This window comes from Hypanus sabinus, chromosome 19 (assembly GCF_030144855.1).
Source record: "Hypanus sabinus isolate sHypSab1 chromosome 19, sHypSab1.hap1, whole genome shotgun sequence".
Taxonomy (NCBI): domain Eukaryota; kingdom Metazoa; phylum Chordata; class Chondrichthyes; order Myliobatiformes; family Dasyatidae; genus Hypanus; species Hypanus sabinus.
In genome coordinates this window covers 6,322,497-6,342,919 of record NC_082724.1, presented here as the reverse complement: position 1 = coordinate 6,342,919, position 20,423 = coordinate 6,322,497, and the positions used below count along the sequence as shown (strand labels likewise).

General features: G+C 41.5%; 1 protein-coding gene across 9 annotated transcripts in view; it reads right to left on the bottom strand.

Moving 5' to 3' along the window:
* LOC132377708 (MICOS complex subunit mic25-b-like) overlaps positions 1-20,423 on the bottom strand; it is a 700,497-nt gene that overhangs the window by 583,518 nt on the left and 96,556 nt on the right. The gene's annotated exons all lie outside the window — the stretch shown is intronic.

Below are 20,423 nucleotides of genomic sequence, written 5' to 3'. Positions count from 1 at the left end.
AACATGAAGTAAAATAAACAGTCAACCTTTTATCAGGACTGGAAAAGAAGGGGAAAGAAGCCAGATTAAGGTCAGGGGGAGAGGAAGGAGTACAAGCTGGCAGATGAGAGGTGAATCCAGGTGAAGAGGAAGGTGAGTGGGTAAGTAGGAGGGGTGAAATAAAAAGCTGGGAGTTGATAGGTAGAAGGAGAAGAAGAGGACAATGGACCAGGAAAGAAAGGGAAGGAGGAGGAGGGGAACCACGGGTGATGGGCAGGCAAGGAGAAGGACAGAGAGGGGATATGTCAGCCTTCCTTTCATGGGGAAATTAAAAGGGCTCCAACAAGATAAAATACAACAGAGATTTCAAACAAAAACTTCTGTACAGAGTGAATCATTGGACCATGGGTTCCCAACCTGGGAACCATAGATGCCTTGCTTAATAGTATTGGTCCATAGCATAAAAAAGGTTGGGAACCCCTGCATTAGACTATCAATCACTCCATTACAAGGAACTGAAGCAGGTAGTACAGTTACATTAAAGGAAGAGGCAAGAAAGTATGTAAGGAAGAAAGGAATTTAAGACTACAGTAGATGGACCAAATGGCCTGTTCCTCTGTTGGCCATTCCAAGCAAGAAGAGAAAGACTTGCAATTATATAGTCCCTTTCATGACCCAAGACATCTGGACATACTTTTGTAATCAATGTAGTACTTGGGAAGTACAGGTGTCATCTAGGAAACAAAGAGGTCAATTAGTGGAAAGAAAGCTCCCAAAAAATGACTGGGTAATTTGCTTTAGCAGCATTAACTGATGAAAAGCAGGGAGGCTCTTAGACCTCCACAAATCTTCAATAAAGTGCCATGGGATGACAGTGGTAAAGGCGGTGAGTATAACACTTTACAGGGCCAGCAATCGGTGTTCAATTCCACCTCTATCTGTAAGGAGTTCTCCCCATAACCATCTGAGTTTCGTCTGGATGCTCTGATTTCCTCACACATTCCAAAGATGTACAGGTTAGGGTTAGTACGTGTTAATGTTGGAAGCGTGCTGACACTTGTGGGCTGCCCCAGCATACCCTCTGACTATGCTGATCTTTGATGCAAACAATGAATTACAGAGCATGTTTCAATGTCCATGTGGCAAATAAAGTGATTCCTTTATCTTTTAATCTTTTAAAAAAACTGCTCCAATAGATAGTGTCTCTAACAGTGTGGTATTTCCTCGATAGTGCAAGAGCATCAGCCTGAATTTTTGCAGTCAAGCCTCTGGAGTGAGCCTTGAACCCAGAACCTTCCGTCTCAAAGTGCTACATTCATTCACTCATTTATTGAGAGACAGTTTGGAATGAGTCCTTCTGTGCTTATTCCTATTATCATTATTATTATGTCTTTGGACTGTGGGCGGAAACTGGAGCACCTGGAGGAAACCCGTGCAATCTCAAGGAGAATGTACAAACTCCTCCAGGCAGTGGTAGGAATTATAATGCGTTAGGCTATGCTACTGAACGTGAAGCTTTTCATAGAGTCATTGATTTCTGGAACACTACAGCAGGGAAAGAGGCCCTTCAGTCCATCTAGCCCATGCTGTTAGTCTGTCTAGTCCCACTGAACACAATTTGCCATTTCAATATAATTCAGCAAGGAAGAGTTCCCGCCAAAGCTAACATCTCAAAAGCTTAGGCTCATTTATTTCTTTATTTAGAAACTAAAATCTAAGCTGAGAGGGGGTAATTTCAAAGGAGATATGCAGGGCATATCTTCTACATGGACAGTGCTGAATGCCTGTTATGTGCCCCTGGGTGGTGAAGGAAAAAAATATGATGAGATGTTTAAGAGGTTCTTCAGTAGGCATGAGCATGAGCATGGGGGAATATTGACACAGTGTAGCCAGAAGGAATTAGTTTAGTTAGGTGTTTAATTACCAGTGGAACTAGTTTAGCATAACATCGTGACCCAAATCTTTTTCCTATGTTCTAAAATATACAAGAGACAAACTATAGAAGACAAAAAAAATAGCGTTATTTGTCACATATACATCAAAACACTTAGTGAAATGCGTCGCTTCTGTCAACAATCAACACAGTTCAAGGATGTACTGGGAGCAGCCTGTAAGTATTGCTGATTAGCGAGCCCACAATTTACTAATCCTAACCTGTTATGTCTTTGGAATGTGGGAGGAAATTGGAGCTTAAAACCCACGTGGACCTGTTGGTTTCAATGTATGTTTCTAGGTACATATGACACATAAACCTAATCTTCATTCTTTCTTACCTTTATACAAAAACATTTTAAAAGTCATTATTGTACCTACCTCTCTCTGTGTTAAAAAAAAACATGCCTAGCACAACTCATTTAAACTTCTCAGCTCACAAACACTTCAACAGAACAGAACAATGGGAGGGCTATCACACTACAGTTCATTCATTCATTACGTGCCATATCATATCATGTGGGCGATCATGACGACGATTGTTCTTGGCAAATTTTTCTACTGTAGTGGTTTGCAATTGCCTTCTTCTGGGTAGCGAGTTTACAAAATGGATGACCAAAGTCATTATCAATACTCCTCAGAGATTGTCTGCCTGGCGTTAGTGGTCGCATAACCAGGACTTGTGATATGCACCAGCTGCTCATACGAGCATCCACCACCGGCTCCCACAACTTGACATGACCCTGATCGAGTTGGGGGCTAAGCAGGTGCTTTTCCTTGCCCAAGGCTGACCTGCAGGCCAGCGGAGGAAAGGAGTAACTTACCTCTCCTTTGGTAGAGGTGTATCTCCCACCTCACAACTCACTTACTATAGCATAGAAGTTTATAACATTATGAAGGGCATAGATAGGTCTGAGCAAGGGACTCTAAAATTTGTGGGTATAGGTTTAATGGAGACACAAGAGCCTGCAGATGCTGGAATGTGAAGTGACATGAACTGCAGAGTCCAATCCACAATCACATCAATTAAACCTTGGAGACCCAAGACTTCAGCAGCATTAAGTAAGAGGGACAGAGTTTGATCAAACGCAGGGACCTTCCTCTGGGAGCAGCAAGCAAGAGTGAGAGAAAGACCAGTGACATGCAGGCACCTTCTGCTGGCAGCAGTGAGCAAAAGGAAGAGGGAGATGGGTCAAACACATGCAGATAGCGCTGAGCACACCCCCGTCGGTTTCAATCTTGCTCAACACTTTAATCGGTGAGATCAGCACAAAATGGAGTTAATCGTGGGCTCACACCCCGTCTCCAGGCCGCACATTCCGCTCAAAACTTCACCAAACTCCCTCAGAGACAGCAAAGCACCAGATCACTCAATCAGCCTGAAAACACTCTATCAAAATGTAAATCACAGGTTCCAATAGTAGCAGAATCATATTTGAAAGAAGTAGAAGAAGTAAAAGAAGTAGTTTTGTAAACTGTCAGAAGGACGACGCCTTTGGTGGTGTTGCTTGCTGGCACCATCCTCTTTACAACAAGATTTCTATAACAAATTAAATCAAAAAAGTATAGTCATACATGTAAAAGAATTTACTTGAAATGATTAAACTTTTCATTAAGACTTGAGACTTAGAACATACTGGTCAGGATCACAGCTTACACTGAGAATCAATGCAGCATTAGAGGAGGCTGAAGGCAGGGAGGGCAGAACAGAAGTGAGGTGGAAAATTAAAGAGGTAAGTGACTGATTCACTATCATCCTTGCAAATCAAGTGAATGCACAAAAGATTGTGCAGATGGAGCAGTACACAGAAAGCTGGAGGAATTCAGCAGGTTCAGTAGCATCTATGGAGGCAGGGAAGTGATAGGGGCCTGATGAAGATTTTCGACCCAAGATTCAAGGTTGTTTAATGTCATTTCCTTAAGTGTAAAGGAGAATGAAATAGTTGTTACTCCAGATCCGTTGCAGCAAAAAAACCCAGCAAGATAAACACGATAATAAAAAACACAATAAATACATAAAATAACTTACATGCATTATTTGTGTACCCATAAAGTGATGCTGGGCTGTACATAAGGTGACTGACAGGAAATGAGAAAGTAGTGATGGTGTGGGTGTGGAGGGATGTGAAAGGAACTATTTTTGAGACTGGTGGACTTGGCATCGACACTACATAGTTTCTTCCCTGATGGGAGTGGAACAAACAGTACATGAGCACAATGGGTGGGAGACTTCATGATGTTACTGGGCACTTTACTGTATATGCATCTTTAATGGCGGGTAGGCTGGTGCTGGTGATGCATGGGAAATTTTGACCACCTATTGTAGAGCCAGCTGGTGATGTAGTGCCATCTGCACCGGACTTCGAGGTGAGTGGTCCTGGGTTCCAATCCAGTCGACTCCTTACACACTTTTCATCCCTGCTGGGTTAAGCATCGAGCCAGCAACTCAGCTTTGTAAACAAAAAAAAACAGCCAAACACTAAGAAACAGCAAGATTGCTGCCCGATACACCACAAAGGCATGGAGAGCAGCAACAAAATTGTTGCAGTGTCTGCTGTCCATTTCCCTCTATGAGTGATGCCAGTTTTTGAGTTTTGCTGAAAATGAGCAGCCTTCAAGCATCATTGCAAACCTCCAATTTCACGCATTGTATTTGTCACCTCCCATGACGTAGTCTCCTCCATACTGGAGAAACCGCACACAAAGACTGGGTGACTGCTTTGCAGTTCACCCCTGTTCAAACTGCTAGAATGACCTTCATGGTCCACGCGCAGTAATGTGAACGCTTGACCTGAAACATCAGCTCCATCTCTCTCCCCACTGATGCAGCAAATCTCCAGCGTCTGCAGTTTCTTTCACTTTGCATGAGTTTGCATAACCTTGATAAATAAAAACGTCCAGGGAAATGAAGAGAAAGAAAAAAAAATCATCGAGCAGGTTTTTTTAAATTCACCATTTAGCTAAAGAAATTCTTCCTTATCTCTGTTCTAAAGGGACATCCTTCCATTCTGAGGCTGTGTCCTCTGGTCTTAGACTCCCCACTAAAGGAAGCATCCTCTCCATGCCCACTCTAACTAGGCCTTTCAATATTCAGTAGGCTCCAATGAGTTCCTCTCTCATTCTTCTAAACTCCAGCGATTTCATGTGGACCATGGTCTGAATGTTTTATTGATCTTAAAACATTCTGATGATGGTCCACATGAAATATTATCAGAACCAGGCAGGAAAAGTAGAAAGTGGAATCAATGTGGTGACTCCAAAGTAATGTGGTTGTCTTTCAGTAGAATGTCTTGTCCCCCAGCAACACACAAGGAGCTGGAGGAACACAGTGGATCAGGCAGATTCTAAGGAGGGAAATGGACAGTTAACTTTTTGGGTTGAGGTCTTTCAGTAGCCCCAATGAAGGTCTCAATCCAAAACACTAGCCATCCATTTTCTTCCAGATACTGCCTGTCCTGCTGCATTCCTCCAGCATTTAGTTGTTCTAGGTTTCAGCATCCACAGTGCCTCTTGTGTCTCTGTCTCGTCAAGTAAGTACCAAGACCTTGTTTAGCATGTCAGAGTTATAGAGCACCTCAGCACAGAAACAGGTCCTTCAGCCCATCTAGTCTAAGCCAAACTGTTACTCAGCCTAGTCCAATCAGCCCATACCTGGACCACAGCCCTCCCTACCCCTTCCTTCCATGTACTTATCCAAACTTCCCTTAAATGCTGCAATCATACTTGCATCCACCACTTCTGCTGGTGAGACAAGCCCTCCCTGTCAGATCATTCCTATTGGCAAATTGGTAAACTGCATGCCATCTGTGCAGATCATTTCATTACAACAGTGCCTTGAATTAATACAAGGGAAAACAATAACAGAATGCAGAATTATTCTATCTGGGTAGCTTCCAACCTGACAGCACGAACATCCATTTCTCAAACTTTCAGTAACTGCACCCCGTCCTCTCCTTCACCATTTCCCATTCTCACTTCCCTCTCACACCTTCTCTTCTTACCTATTCATCAACTCCCTCTGATGCTCCTCCCCCTTCTCTTTCTTCCACTTTCTTCTTTCCTCTCCTATCAGATTCCTCCTTCTCCAGCCCTTTATCTCTTTCACCAAGCAACTTCCTAGCTCTTTACTTCACCCCTCCCCATCTCCAAGTTTCACCTATCACTTATACCTTGTACTTCTTTCTCTCCCCTCCCCCCCCCCCCACCTTCCAATTCTGGCCTCTTTCCCCTTTACTTCCCAGCCCTGATGAAGGGTCTCAGCCCAAAACATCAACTGTTTACTCATTTCCATAGATGCTGTCTGGCCTGTTGCTCCTCCAGCAGTTTGCGTGTGGTTGCACAGAGTGTTTCAGTTACAGAGAAAGTGCAGTGAAGGCAGACAATAAGGTGCAAGGCGATAATAAGGTGAACTGTGATGCCAGGAGTCCATTCTCATCATACTAGGAGACTATTCAAGAGTTTTAAACAGCAGAATAAAAGCTGTTGTTAAGCTTGGTGTTACATGGTTTCAGGCATTTATATCCTCTGCCTGATGGGATAAAAGAAAATGTCTGGAGTAGGTGGGTCTTTGATTGTGTTGGCCGCTTTACCAAGATAGTGAGACGTGTAGAGGGGAGGGTAGTTTCAACAATGTGCTGCTGTATGACCATAACTCTCATGCAATCTAGTACGTTGCTCAGAAAGCAAGTGTCCCTCACAATAGCTACCCTGGAATGACATTGTTGCCCACCTCCTTCGTCAGGAGTGTCTGCGATAAGATGTAAAAGGTTGATCCTGAACAGATGCAGAACACAGGACCTTGTGCTGCATAACTAATCCCAGGGGCATACATTACAAAAAGTATCAGCTGCTCCTGGGAAACAATTGGAGCATGAAAGGCACACTGCGGTCCACAGTTTAGGATTTTCCTGCTGCTTCACACAAATTAGTATTCCCGTTAACTATTTGTTGCAAGGTTGTAAATGAATGGTAACTGATTATATGCTAATATTAAGCAATAAAAATAATACGATTTTTTGTGTAAAAGTACAGTAGATTTGAATGCTCCGTGTTAAAATGTTGAATTCCGTAAGCACATTTTGTGTGCCCAGATAGTGTTCCCCCACGGTTTTATTTATTTGTTTAAAGCCCTTCTGCCCCAAAGAGCCCGCACTGCCCAATTACATATGTGACCAATTAACCTACTAACTTGTACGTCTTAGGACCGTGGGTGGAAACCGAAGCACCTGGAAGAAACCCAAGTGGTCATGGAGAGAACATACAAACTCCTTACAGACAGCATGGAATAGAATCCGAGTCATTGGCGTCATTATAGCGATACACTACTACTGCACTACCGTGTCACCCTGTTAACTACAGGCTTCAGGTTCTGAGAAATGGTCATAACCCAGTGGAGAGGTGTGGTAGGAGCAGCTGCAGTTGACCTTTCTGACTCGGTGAGTGAGCAAGTGAGTCTGCTCAGCAACCTCAGTTTTGCTCAGCCCTTCAGTGCTGTGGCTCAGGGACAGTGAGGGAAGGGGGAAGAGAAGACATGCCAAAACTCACCCATTCCCGCCAGGCAGAAGATGCCTACAATCCAGCTAATCCATCCATCCCGCTATCTTTCAAACACTCATACAGGGTTCCATAGGTTCAGAGTTCATAACCCTTGGAGAGCCTACATTTTGAGGGAAAAATCTTCTTCACTTAAGACACTCTCCTTGTTACTTTTGATGCAGAGTCCTTAATCAGAAACATGGACTCTTTTCGTCTTTCCAGTCATTATCGCCTGATCTGTTGATTGCTGCTAGCTTTCTCTACGTTGTTGATGTAGACAGGAGCATGCACACTGCCCCATTCCTGTCAACGACATAACTCAGTTCAAAGGCCAGAAAAGCAGCACTCAAAAGCCATTTGGCAGGTCACATTAAATGTCTCCAATGTAGATGGATACAGAATCAACTGTACTTTGACACAAGCATCAAAATTAAAATGCCGGAAATACTCAGTGGAAAATGCTTCAGGTTGAAAATTTTTCTTCATAAGTGCTTCCAATAACTTTTACTTATATTTCATTTCCCAGCATCAACAGATTATTTGATTTTCATTTATAATTGAAATAAATTCTGCCAAACTAAAGCAAAATCAAACATCAAACCAGCCTTTTTCACCTTCAGCATTCCCTTAAATCCATTGATGGTCACTGGACGTGACAGGGTGCCAGACACCCAGCTAATTTTTCTCCTAGGATCAATTATAGCAGTTAGCACATTGCTAAAGAGTTCAGAGTTCAATTCCGACGTCCTCTGTAAGAAGTTTGTACGTTCTCCCTGTGACAGTGTGGGTTTCCTCTGGGTGCTCTGGTTTCCTCTCAACAGTTAGTAAGTCAATTGGTCATTGTAAATTGTCCTGTGATTGAGCTGGGGTTAAATAGGTGGGTTGCTGGGCAGTGCAGTTCGCTAGGTGAGATGAGAAAGAGACAGAAAGGGGGGAGAGAGAAAGAGAGGGGAGGGGAGAGGGGGAAAGGCTTACCTCAGTGTGGTGTACAAGACAGCAGGTGCACTTCCCTCCAATACAACAGCGCCTACGTATTAAAATGCTTCGGCATGTTGTGTGATTGTGAATGAAACACAATAAACACAGGTTCTTTCTGGGGAACATGAGAATTATTTATGATACTCTCATTGCTATTTAATCTAAGATTTGCTAAATGAGCCCAGATCAGGAGTCAATTCTGTGTCCCTTGGTTTATATAGTTTAATATTACACACAGTGATAGAATGACAAAACACAGAGGATAGTTTAAACCATTTAGTGAGGGAGGTCTGTTGCCTTTCACTCCTAGTCAGGCGCAAGGAGCAAATGACGTGACCACCAGCCCTAAAGCAAAACTATTAATCATTGAATGTCAGTAGGATTGGAGACCCTAGCACCAGCTGCAAAGTTGAGGAATAATGAAATTGGTAACACATAAGCAGAAATTATTTCTGAATGCCAAGTCTGTAACAAAAGCAATTTTAAATGGGAACATTATCTAGTTCACTGGGGACCATTACCACATTTTGATGGAAATGTTTGCAAATTGCTGAAGAGGCAAAGCTTTAACTGCCATTTCTAAATCCCCAATACAGCGTAGACCAAAACATAATAGAATAATAAGCAGTTCTACAAGTTCCCTGCAGGGCAAAACCTAGAAGGCAAGGGGCAACACCTGATGTAGTACTCGGTGGTTTACTGGGCTACATTGATGTGCCAAGTTTAACATACTGAAGCCAAGTAGAAAACTGTTATATTTAAGGGGTGGTGTATTTACAATACTGGCTATATCATTGAGGTTCAATTCCCACCACTGTCTGTAAGGAGTTTGTCAGTTCTGCCCGTGAACGCATGGTTTCCTCCCTCATTCTAAGGCTGCATGGATTGGGTTAGTGGGTGTGGGCATGCTATGTTGGAGCTGGAAGCAGGGCAACACAAATTCAGCAAACAACACATTTCAATGTATGTTTCTGTGTAAAATAAATTTTTATCATTAACCTTTAAGGGGGAAGGAAGTGAAAGAAGAGAAAATTAACCCAATATCCCCACCCAGTGATGAATGCCAAAGGAAGAAAAGCGATATCAACTGCGATCGCAAGCTTTTAATTAAAATATATGCTGACTATACCAGGCATTAGATTTCCATTTGCCATTTATCAATATGTGTAGAAGTTAGAAACATCTTGAGGATATCTTCTACTTTGAGCCCCAGTTCTTCATGTGATCACCAGGAACCACCAACTTCCACATCATGCAGCTACAACACATCACCTTCTTTCAAAACCTCAACCAAAAGTTCAACATTCACAGTACATTATCAAAGTATGTATGCAGTACATAGCCCTGAGATTTGTCTTCCCACAGACACCCACGAAACAAAGAAAACCATGAAACCTGTTCAAAGAAAACATCAAACATTCAACGCACAAAAAAATCATGCAAATGGCAAAAAATCAAGCAAAAAACACAGAATATAAAACATCAAACCACATAGTCACTGAAACAGTCTCGGAAAGTTCAGTTTTGTTGAGTTCGGTTGAACTTACTGCTGTGTTGTTCGTTGACTGCAGGCTGTTCAGCCAACTCGCCTCAATCAAAATCGCACAAAATTGCAATAAGGAAAAGAGTAACAAGAAACGAGGAACACATATGACTGAACCACAAGCTTACTAAGCTTCATCTGAGGAGGTTCAAGAGGAAAGCATGAGGGCCCTCAATGAAGTCACTCGAGCTGAAGCCAAAAAAAGACACAACCTTTCATCACTAGAGTTTAGCAAAACCATGACTACTTTGAAAACTTTTTACTTAAAATGAACTTCATTTTTTATGGTCTAATTGTGTTTTTTCTTGTAAAAATTTTTAGTTTATGGCTTTCTTAGAACTGCTGCTTATCTGATGCGATGCAACAGTGATTCTGCTGCAACTAAGTTTTCATGGCACTTGTGTATACATGCACTCATGCATATGACTCTAAACTTGATTCCGACTTTTCTGAAATACAGTTGGCCCTCCTTATCCATGGGGGATTGGTTCCGAGACCAAAAAACGCAGATGCTCAAGTCCCTTATATAAAATGCCATAGTAGTATTTGCATATAACCTACGCACATCCTCCCATATACTTTAAATTTTCTCTAGATTATTTATAATACCTAATACAATGGAAATGCTATGTAAATAGTTGTTATACTGTATTGTTTAGGGAACAATGACAAGAAAAAGAAGTCTGTACACGTTCAGTACAGATGCAACCATCATTTTCTGGGAATGCTGATGTGACCTCGGCATCAGCCAATCCCGATTCTCCCTTGATCTTTAAGTTCTTGAGGCTGTAGGACTTTACATAGCTAACCAGCCATCCCCTACTAGCTTTAAACTCCTTCCTCTCACTCACAATACAAGTAGCAAACGATGCTCAAACAATGAGTAATACTTTTAACCATCTCTAATTACTTATAATACCTAATACAATGGAAATGCTATGTAAATAGTTGTTACACTGTATTGTTTAGGGAATAAGGACTCTTTGGAGGAGGCTCAATAATACCAAAGTCAGGATCTGTGGAGGTTGAGGGCTGAGGACCACTTTAGCAAACAACATGCCACTTCTTAAAAGATCTAAGATTTCTACTTTCTCAATGAGAGATAGCACTTTACACTCCCTCTTAGCCTTTGAGGAATTGCTTTGAGCACTTAATTGCTTTTTAGGAGCCATTTTTTCACAGAAATAAAGTAGCGACCGAACAAGACTAGAGGCAAACAATGCTCAAACAACGAGTGCTGGAGAGAGAACTTCCAGATTTTCCCGATCCATGGTTGGTTGAATCCGCGCATGCGGAACCCACGGGTAAGGAGGACCGACTGTATAGAAGTGCTTTGGAAAATGATTTAACAGCAGCCCAACTTCTTGTAATCTCATACCAAATATTCCACTGGAATACCAAATATTTCTTGCAGAACACATTCCTTCCCCATTCTTATGTTGGAACTGAACTGAATCTCTTGACCATGTCTGCATAATTTTATGCATTGAGTTGCTGCCGCATGATTGGTTGATTAGATATCTGCATTAACAAGCAGGTGTACCAGTGTAAATAAAGTGGCCGCTGAGTACCATTTAGTAAAGGTAAGAAAATGCCTCTTACACTCTAACTAAATTAACAAGGAAAGTGGGGGGGGGGGGAAGAAGATCATTTTTTTTATACTGGACTGAAAACTGGTAGAACTCTTCTTTGAAAAGTGCTATGGGATTCTTGAGATTATCAGTAAAGGCATACAGTACTATGCAAAATCCAGGCACATATATTTTAGCAAGCTACTGTATATCTTTACAGTATTGTAATAATTTTATGTATTGCACTGTACTGCTGCCACAAAGAAAAGCAAATTTCATGACAGATGTGAGTGGTGATAAACCTGATTTTGATATGGGTCTCTATTGTGGAATGAGGGTGTGAAGGGGGCAGGGAGAGGGGAATCATGGTTGGGAAAAGAGGAAGGGAGAGAGGAGGGAGTGGGAAGCACCAGAGAGATTTTCTGTAGAGATTGTTTGGAATCAAGTGCCTCAGGGCTGGGTATGTCTGCAGCCACATCAAACCCACCCCACCCACTCTGGCACTCCTTCTCTGCCATCTGACCCACAGCCCTCCCATGATGCTCCACCCTCATCATTCCCAACATCCTTTGCTCCCGCCAGATTTGTAAATTTGTTCTCCATTCCATTATAACAAACACAGTAATAAGCAAGAGTCTTATGTACCCTAGTTTTATTTAAATATATACATGTACGCCAAAGACTTTTGCACAGCACTGGAAATTATCTTCTTATGAGAGAGAAAATTTCACATTCCTTTACAAAACTAGCTGTTACAAAATAGTAACAGGGGTCAACAAGCTGAACTACAATGTTACATGCTCACAGTAACTCAGAGGTTACCGACATTCTACAAAAGTGATGTGGAAAAGAAATCTCATCTCTAAATGTTAATGGCTCAACTGCACCTTGCCGATTCATCATACATGGGCCCAGATAGGAAATGTCAGCAAGAAGCAAGACTGTGAGGCATCAAATCTAAGAATTCATTCCTCATAGGATAGCTCAATGTGTTTTCTTACAGTGTTGTGGAATCATGTAGATCTGCACTGAGCAGTGGGTTGTTGTATAAACATTCCTGACCAGTAATCCTGCCACACGTGGTGTTTCTCCCTGGTGAACCACAAGGATATTTTTAAATGAATTTAACATCACAATATTTTATGTATTTGATAAATCAGTTCAAAGGGCCAAGTTTCACAGTTCAGACCAAAGATAAAATGCTTGCAGAGCAAATAACTCTCTTTGTAATCTCAGTACGTCCCAAAGTTAAACACAGACCAGTATAGTAAATGCATCAATAACTATCGTCCAGTAGTATTTATATCTAATGTAATGAAGTGTTTTGTGAGGTTGCTGATGAAGTACATCAATTCCTGCCTGAGAAGGAACTTGGATCCACTCCAATTTGCCTACCAGCACAACAGGTCCGAGGCAGATGTCACTTCATTGGCTTTTCACTCAACCCTAAAACATCTGGGCAGGAAAGATGCATACATCAGGATGCTCCTTATTGACTACAGCACAACATTTAGACTGTCATCTCCTCAAAAATAATCAATAAGCTTCAAGACCCTGGACTCAATACTCCTTGTGCAATTGAATCCTTGATTTCCTCACTTTCAGACCCCAACCAATTTGGACTGGCAACAATTTCTCCTCCACAATCTCCATCAGCACAGGTGCACCACAAGGATGTGTGCTTAGCCCCCTGCTCTACTCACTTTACACTTATGACTGTGTGGTTAAGCATAGCTCCAATGCCATATTTAAGTTTGCCGACAACACCACTGTTGTTGGCCAAATCAAATGTGGTGACAAATCAGCATATAGGAGGGAAATAGAAAATCTGGCTGAGTGATGCCACAACAATAGCCTCTCTCTCTCTCTCAATGTCAGCAAGACCAAGATTCTGATTACTGACTTCAAGAGGAGAAAACCAGTCCATGAGGCAGTCCTTATTGAGGGAATCAGAAGTAGAGAAGGTAAGCAATTTTAAATCCCTCAGTTGCAGTCGCGTGCAAAGCATTACTAAAGAAAACATACGGAGGCAGAGAGAGCTGAACTCAGAATGACTTCACTGATTGAAAATCGCGCGCCTAAATATCCCCTCCCATGGGTCCCTGCAATTGTCCCCAGAAGGTCTGCCCCAAGTGGACCGCGCGTCTGCCTGCGGCTCCCGACGGTGGTTCAAGTCCCGTGTGTGCGGGCCGCCACACAGTTATCATTTAAGAGGTCTTGTCCTGGACCCAACATGTAAGTTCAATTCCAAAGAAAGCACAGTGTACCTCTACTTCCTTAGAGGTTTGTAAAGATAGAGCATAATGTCTGAAACTTTGTCGAACTTCGATAGATGTGGAGTGGAGAGTGTATTGACTGGCTGTATCACAGCCTGGTATGGAAACACCAATGCTCTTGAATGGAAAATCCCTCAAAAAGTAATAGATATGGCCCAGTACATCAAGGGTAAAGCCCTCTCCACCATTGAGCACATCCACATGGAGCACTATCACAAGAAAGCGTATCCATCATCAGGGATTCCCTACCACCCAGGACATGCTCTCTTCTTGCTGCTGCCATCAGGACTCACACCACCAGGTTCAGGTACAGCTATTACCCCTCAACCATCAGTCTCTTGAACCAAGAGGAGATAACTGCACTCAACTTCCAAACCAAATTGAGTCCATAGATCCAAATCCCCAGAGCGGCTACAGTAGGCAAAAAATCTTGGTCTCAGTTCATTATATAATCGCCACAAAGCCCGTACGAAGCACGTAGCAGCCAAAGTAGTCTCACAGCCTCTGCGCCATGGAGAGAGGTGCGAACATCCTGGGAGCGTGAGTGAAAACTATGCTGGGCATAGTTATCTATAATATGTTTCCTATACTACAATAGTAACTAAGTTTCAAAAGTATCTCATTGTCTATAAAACTAATACCGGGGCCATAATTTTAAAGTGATCGGAAGAAAGTACAGGGAGGATATCAGGGATAGTATTTTTTTTTACACAGAGTATGGGGGTTGGTGGTAGAGGCAGATATATTAGGAGCATTTAAGAGACTCTTAGGCAGACATATGGATGGATGAAAGAAAAATTGAGAGTTATATAGGAGGGAAGGATTAAATTGATCTTAGAGCAAGTTAAAAGGTTGGCACAACATTGTGGACCAAAAGGCTTGTATTGTTCAAAAATTCAAAGTAAATGTATTATCAAAGGACACATATGTCACCAGATACAACCCCAAGATTTCTTCTCCTGTGGGCACACTCAGTAAATTCAAAGACAATAATAAGACTAATGAAAGACCATACCCAACAGGGAGGACAAACAACCAGTGTGAAAAAGACAACAAACTGTGCAAATACAACAGGGAAAAGAAATAATAATAATAAATAAGTATCGAGATCATGAGATGAAGAGTCATGAAAAATGAGTCGATTGGTTGTGGGAACTGTTCAGTGATAGGACATTATTACAGTTCGGAGTTCAATTCTGGCACCATCTGTAAGGGTTTGTACATTCTCCCTGTGGAATGTGTGGGTTTCTTCTGGGTGCTCCAGTTCGAAGCTTAAAGATTTAAGTACATATTTTATCTAAGTATCTATACTATATCCAACCTTGAGATTCATCTTGTTACAGGCACAAAACAAAGAAACACAACGGAATCTATATTTAAAAAAACCACAGTCCAAAAACAAATGGGTTAGCAATTTAATTGGTTATTGGGAACTGTCCTGTGATTAAGCTAGTGTTAAATAGGTGGGTTGCTGGGTGGCAGCTCAATGGGCCAGAAAGACCTGTTCTGCAATGAATCTCTAAATAAATAAATAAGATACAAAAGTTTGAAAGCACATACCACCAAGCTCAAAGTTCCCACTATTAATCAAACTCCTGAATAGACCTCTCATACGCTAAGAACTCTTGATCTCCCAGCCTTCCTCCTTGTGGTCCTTCCTACCCTGCACATTCTCTGTAAGTGCAGCACTATACTATTAGACTTACCTATCACCTGCCAGCTTGTATTCCTCCCCTTCCCATCTTCTTATTCTGGCTTATGTCCCCTTCCTTTCCAGACATTGAATTGAATTTACTTTATTTCTTATATCCTTCACATACATGAGGAGAAAAAATCTTTATGTTACATCTTCATCTAAAAGTGTAATTTATAATAATTTATAATAAATAGAACAGTCAATGTGACATAGAGTACACTCAAATCAGCGTGAATTAATCAGTCTGATGGCCTGGAGGAAGAAACTGTCCTGGAGCCTGTTGGTCCTGGCTTTTATGCTACGGTACCATTTTCCAGATAGTAGCAACTGGAATAGATTGTAGTTGGGGTGATTCGGGTCCCCAGTGATCTCACGGGCCCTTTTTACACACAACGAAGGGTCTTAGCCCAGAAAATCAACTATTTGTTCTGCTCCATAGATGCTGCCTGACCGGCTGAGTTCCTCCAGCATTTTGTATGTGTTGCTCTGGGTTGCCAACATCTGCAGAGTTTCTTGTATTTATATCTGCATGCCATCCAGATTGGTCAGGTAAGTGAGTAAAAAGAAAATGGTTCAGAATCACAGACACCAGAGATTCTGCAGACGCCGAACATCTAGAGCACCACACACAAAATGCTGGAGGAACTCAGCAGGTCAGGCAGCATCTGTGGAAAGGAATAAACAGTTGACAGTTTGGGCCAAAACCCCTCTTCAGGACTGGAGAGGAAAGGGCCAGAAGCCTGAATAAGATGGGGTAGGGGAAGAAATACAAACTGGCAGGTGATAGGTGAGACCAGGTGAGAAGGAAGATGGGTGAATGGGGGAGGGAGGATGAAGTCATTGGCTTGAGGGTTTTAATGTGGGTGACCTTTAACATCTTTGTGGTACTTTGCTTATGAGTGTTTTATTTGGACAGGCCAACACATATTACTGTCTGCTGCAGAAATGAAGAGTTGTGGTCACAGATTTATTTGTTATTGGTTTCTGCTTGCACAGATTTCACGATCTTGACTTGGAATCCAGATTTGTAATCTACAGAAAGTGCACTGATGGACCAGAATGCCACTCTTTCCAAATCAGAAACGTCTTACAGAATTTTGAATTTCAAGAGATAACTCTGATGGAAAAATTCTTGTCGATTATTGGCAGTCAGAACACAGTCTTTAGCCCACATGCATGTATTAGTAGATTAATTCAAAGCCAATTAAGAAATGAGAGGTGGAATGAATTCAGAAATGAGAGTATTTCTAGAACTTTTACTAAATGTTCACCTTAAGTACCTAGTAAATGCAAAGCGGTCTAGTTAATACGTCCATTACTTTGCTGTACCTCCTCCGTTGCTAAACAGCCTGTGGCACCACTTACACTGCTCGAGAAAGAAAACTTCAAATTAAAACAGGCAGGGAAAGTTGACATACACAAATGCAGAGGTAATATATATTTTCTGGCTCGTACCTCAATTTACAGCAGCAGCTGGTAGAACGGGGTTCAATTCCTGCTGCTGTCTATAAGGACCTTATACATTCTCTCCATGACCGTGTGAGTTTCCCCCAGCTGCTCTGGTTTTCTCCCACATTCCAAATACGTATGGTCGGTATTAGCAAGTTGCGTCTATGCTGTGTTGTTGCCAGAAGCATGGCAACACTTGTAGGCTATCCTCCGTATAATCCCCGTTGATCCGATTTGACGCAAGAGGTGCATTTCACTGTATGTTTCGATGTACGTGTGACAAATAAAGCTAATTTTTAAATCTTTAAACATGAGCAATACTGTATATGTTCAATAACTGAGAATTCATAGGAATAAGGCGACATAAGAGGCAGATTTTTTAAGCATACTAGTGGGTGCCTGGAATGAATTATCAAGAGTAGCAATGGAAGGAGGCAGTTTGGTGGAACTTAAGGGGCTTTTGGTAGTCACATAAATATGAAACAAGCGGAGGGATAAGGATGATACACAGGAAGATGACATTTTGTATAAATTGGCATCAAGGTCAACATAACAGTGGGCCGAATGGCCTGTTCAGTCTGTATTGTTCTGCTATCTATGCAACTCGACTGAGAGATGCAGCAGCATGAAGCAGATACATAGGTTTCACTGCTAAAGCCTGTGAAGCAGAGAAAGGAACTGCTACCATCAGAGCATACTTACTGGTTGCATCACTGTCTGCTAAAATATGCAAAGTGTTGCAAGCTCAGCCAGCTGCATCAGAGACACCACCCTCCTCAGCATTGAGAACATCTTCAAATGACGGACAATGTTTAAAAAAAAAGCATCTGTCTTTAAGGACTCCCATCACCCAAGACCTGCTAGGAGGTATAGGAGCTTGTAAACACACTGTCAACAGTTTAAGAACAGCCTCTTTCTCTCTGCCATCAGATTTCTGAATGGCCAATGAACCAACCCATGAACACTATCTCACTATTTTTGCACTACTTATTTATTTTATCTTTTGATATATTTCTTAGTATAATATAGTATTTTTTACTTACTGCACTGCAATGCTGTTGCAAAACAACAAATTTCATGACATAGGTCAGTAATAATAAGCCTGATTCTGATTCTGAACTGTAATAGCCCATTGCTAACAGGTATGGAAAATGAAATTCAGTATCTGTAAGTATATGGGTAATAGAGAGTTTTTTAAAAAGCACATAAATGATTGCGGTCTAAATGAACACAGGCTTTGCTCTGCATTGAAGCAGAAGGATTTGGATGTGCAAATTCAGAACAATTTAAAGGCAGAACATCAAGTTGCTGTTAGAATACTAAAAGTTAATCACAAGAGCTTTCGATCACAAACATGATGAATAACAACTGCATAAACTATAGCTAGCAACACTTTGAATTATGAATTTAATGCCCTTATGTAAAAGCAGCTCACTCTACAATCACATGACCATGCACCTGAGCAGCCATTTTCACTCTTCTGTGCCCTTCAGTAACCACCTGTCCTCTCTCAAATGGCACAGAGAGGAACAACAAATAAAACATAAACCAGTGCGTATGCAGTTGTAGATTCTGTACTATAGGAAGAGTACAGAGACATTAAAGACAATACAGTGTAAATGCATTCGGAGGAAACAGAAAATGAGGCTTTTGAGCAATAGGTTAAAACAGTCAATCTCTTCAGGCAATTCAGGGATTCAGAACAAGAGACCGTGGATACAAGATTAATTGTAAACAATTAGGTAGAGCGGGGAGACAGCCCGAGGATATGAAGATCATAGACAGAGTGACAAACAGACACATAAGAAGATATTCGTGAGCATCAGAGAGTGCATACAGGAGACAAGGTCATTCTTTCTGCTGGAATCGCACTATAACTAGGATAAACTGGTAATGTATCAAAAGCTGTCTTACACTTGTCTGCATTACTTGACTGGCAGTGTGCCAGAATTTTGTCGGGAAAAGTGTAACACTTTTCTAATTATGAATTTAATGCCCTTATGTAAAATTGTCACATTCACTATGCGATCACATGATCATGCACCTGAGCAGACATTTTGGCTCTTCTGTGCCCTTCAGTCACCACCTGTCCTCCATCTCAAATGTTCTGTCAGTTATTCCCTAAAGATCAATTGTATTCAAATCATCATATGATTGTAGAATTTTTGGAGATAAACTGAAAAATATTTTGCAAGATTTTACTTATTTTCCTCATTAAGAAATGTTATTCTTCTCCCTCCACCCCAGCCAATTATTTTTTCACACATCCACACTTATGCACAGAACTGCTTATTCAAACTCCTCGCCTCACCAGACCTACCAATGTGCAATTGCCTTGGGATGGGTATACACAGACACAGAAATGTTCTATGATTAAAGTAAGCAGAAGGTAATAATGGAAGTTTATTAAACACACATCCAGAATCACAAACTGAATTAATGGCTTTTCATTAGGAAAAATTCACATCTGCATAGAGTCATAGAGGTTTTCAGCACTGAAACAGGCCCTTCAGCCCAACACGTCAATGCTGGCCAACTTGCCTAACTGAGCTAGTCCCATTTGTCTGAATTCCGCCCATATCCTACTGAACCTTTTCTATCCGTGTATCTGTTCAAATTCCTTTTAGTGGATAGCGTAATGTTTTGCAGTGCCAGCAAACCGGGTTGTTGGTTATGAATTTGTACATGGGTTTCCTCTGGGTGCTCTGCTTTCCACCCATATTGCAAAGAAATATGTGTTAGAATGAGCTGTGGGCATGCTACTTTCAGGATTGAAGATTTAAGATCCAAGATTCGAGATTGTTCAATGTCATTTCCTGTACACAAGTGTAGAGGAGAATAAAATAACTGTTACTCCAGATCCAATGCAGCAGAAAGTAAATAAAACACATAAGATAAAGAACACAATAACACACACAATACATATAAGTACATAAAGTAGCTTATATACACAAATTAATTATATACACAGATTAGTTGAATACACAGATTAATTTATGTCCATAAAGTGATTCTAGGTACAGAAGTGTCTGTACATAAGCTGACTATGACAGGAAATGATGAAGTAGTGGTGGTGGGGTGTGGGGTGTGGGGAGAGGGGTGCACCAGAAGCATTGCGACACTTGTGGGCTGCCCTCAGTACATCCAGATCATGTTGTTTGTTGATGCAAACAATGCATTTCACTGTATGTTTCGATGTACATGTGACAAAATAAAGCTAATCTTTAATCTGTTCTTTAAATGTTGCAACCGTACCCAAGTCAATCACTTTCGCTGGCAGCTCACTCCACATATCCACCTGATTAATACCAGTCTAATTAAATTCCACCATCTAACTTGGAAGATTTTTTTAAAATTTTATTGCTATTAGATTTTTTTGGTGTGGGGGGGGAGGGGTTGATGTTTTCCTTTGAAAAGATTGCTTAGTTTTGCACCTGCCTATGGGGAAGGTGAAGCTCAGGGCA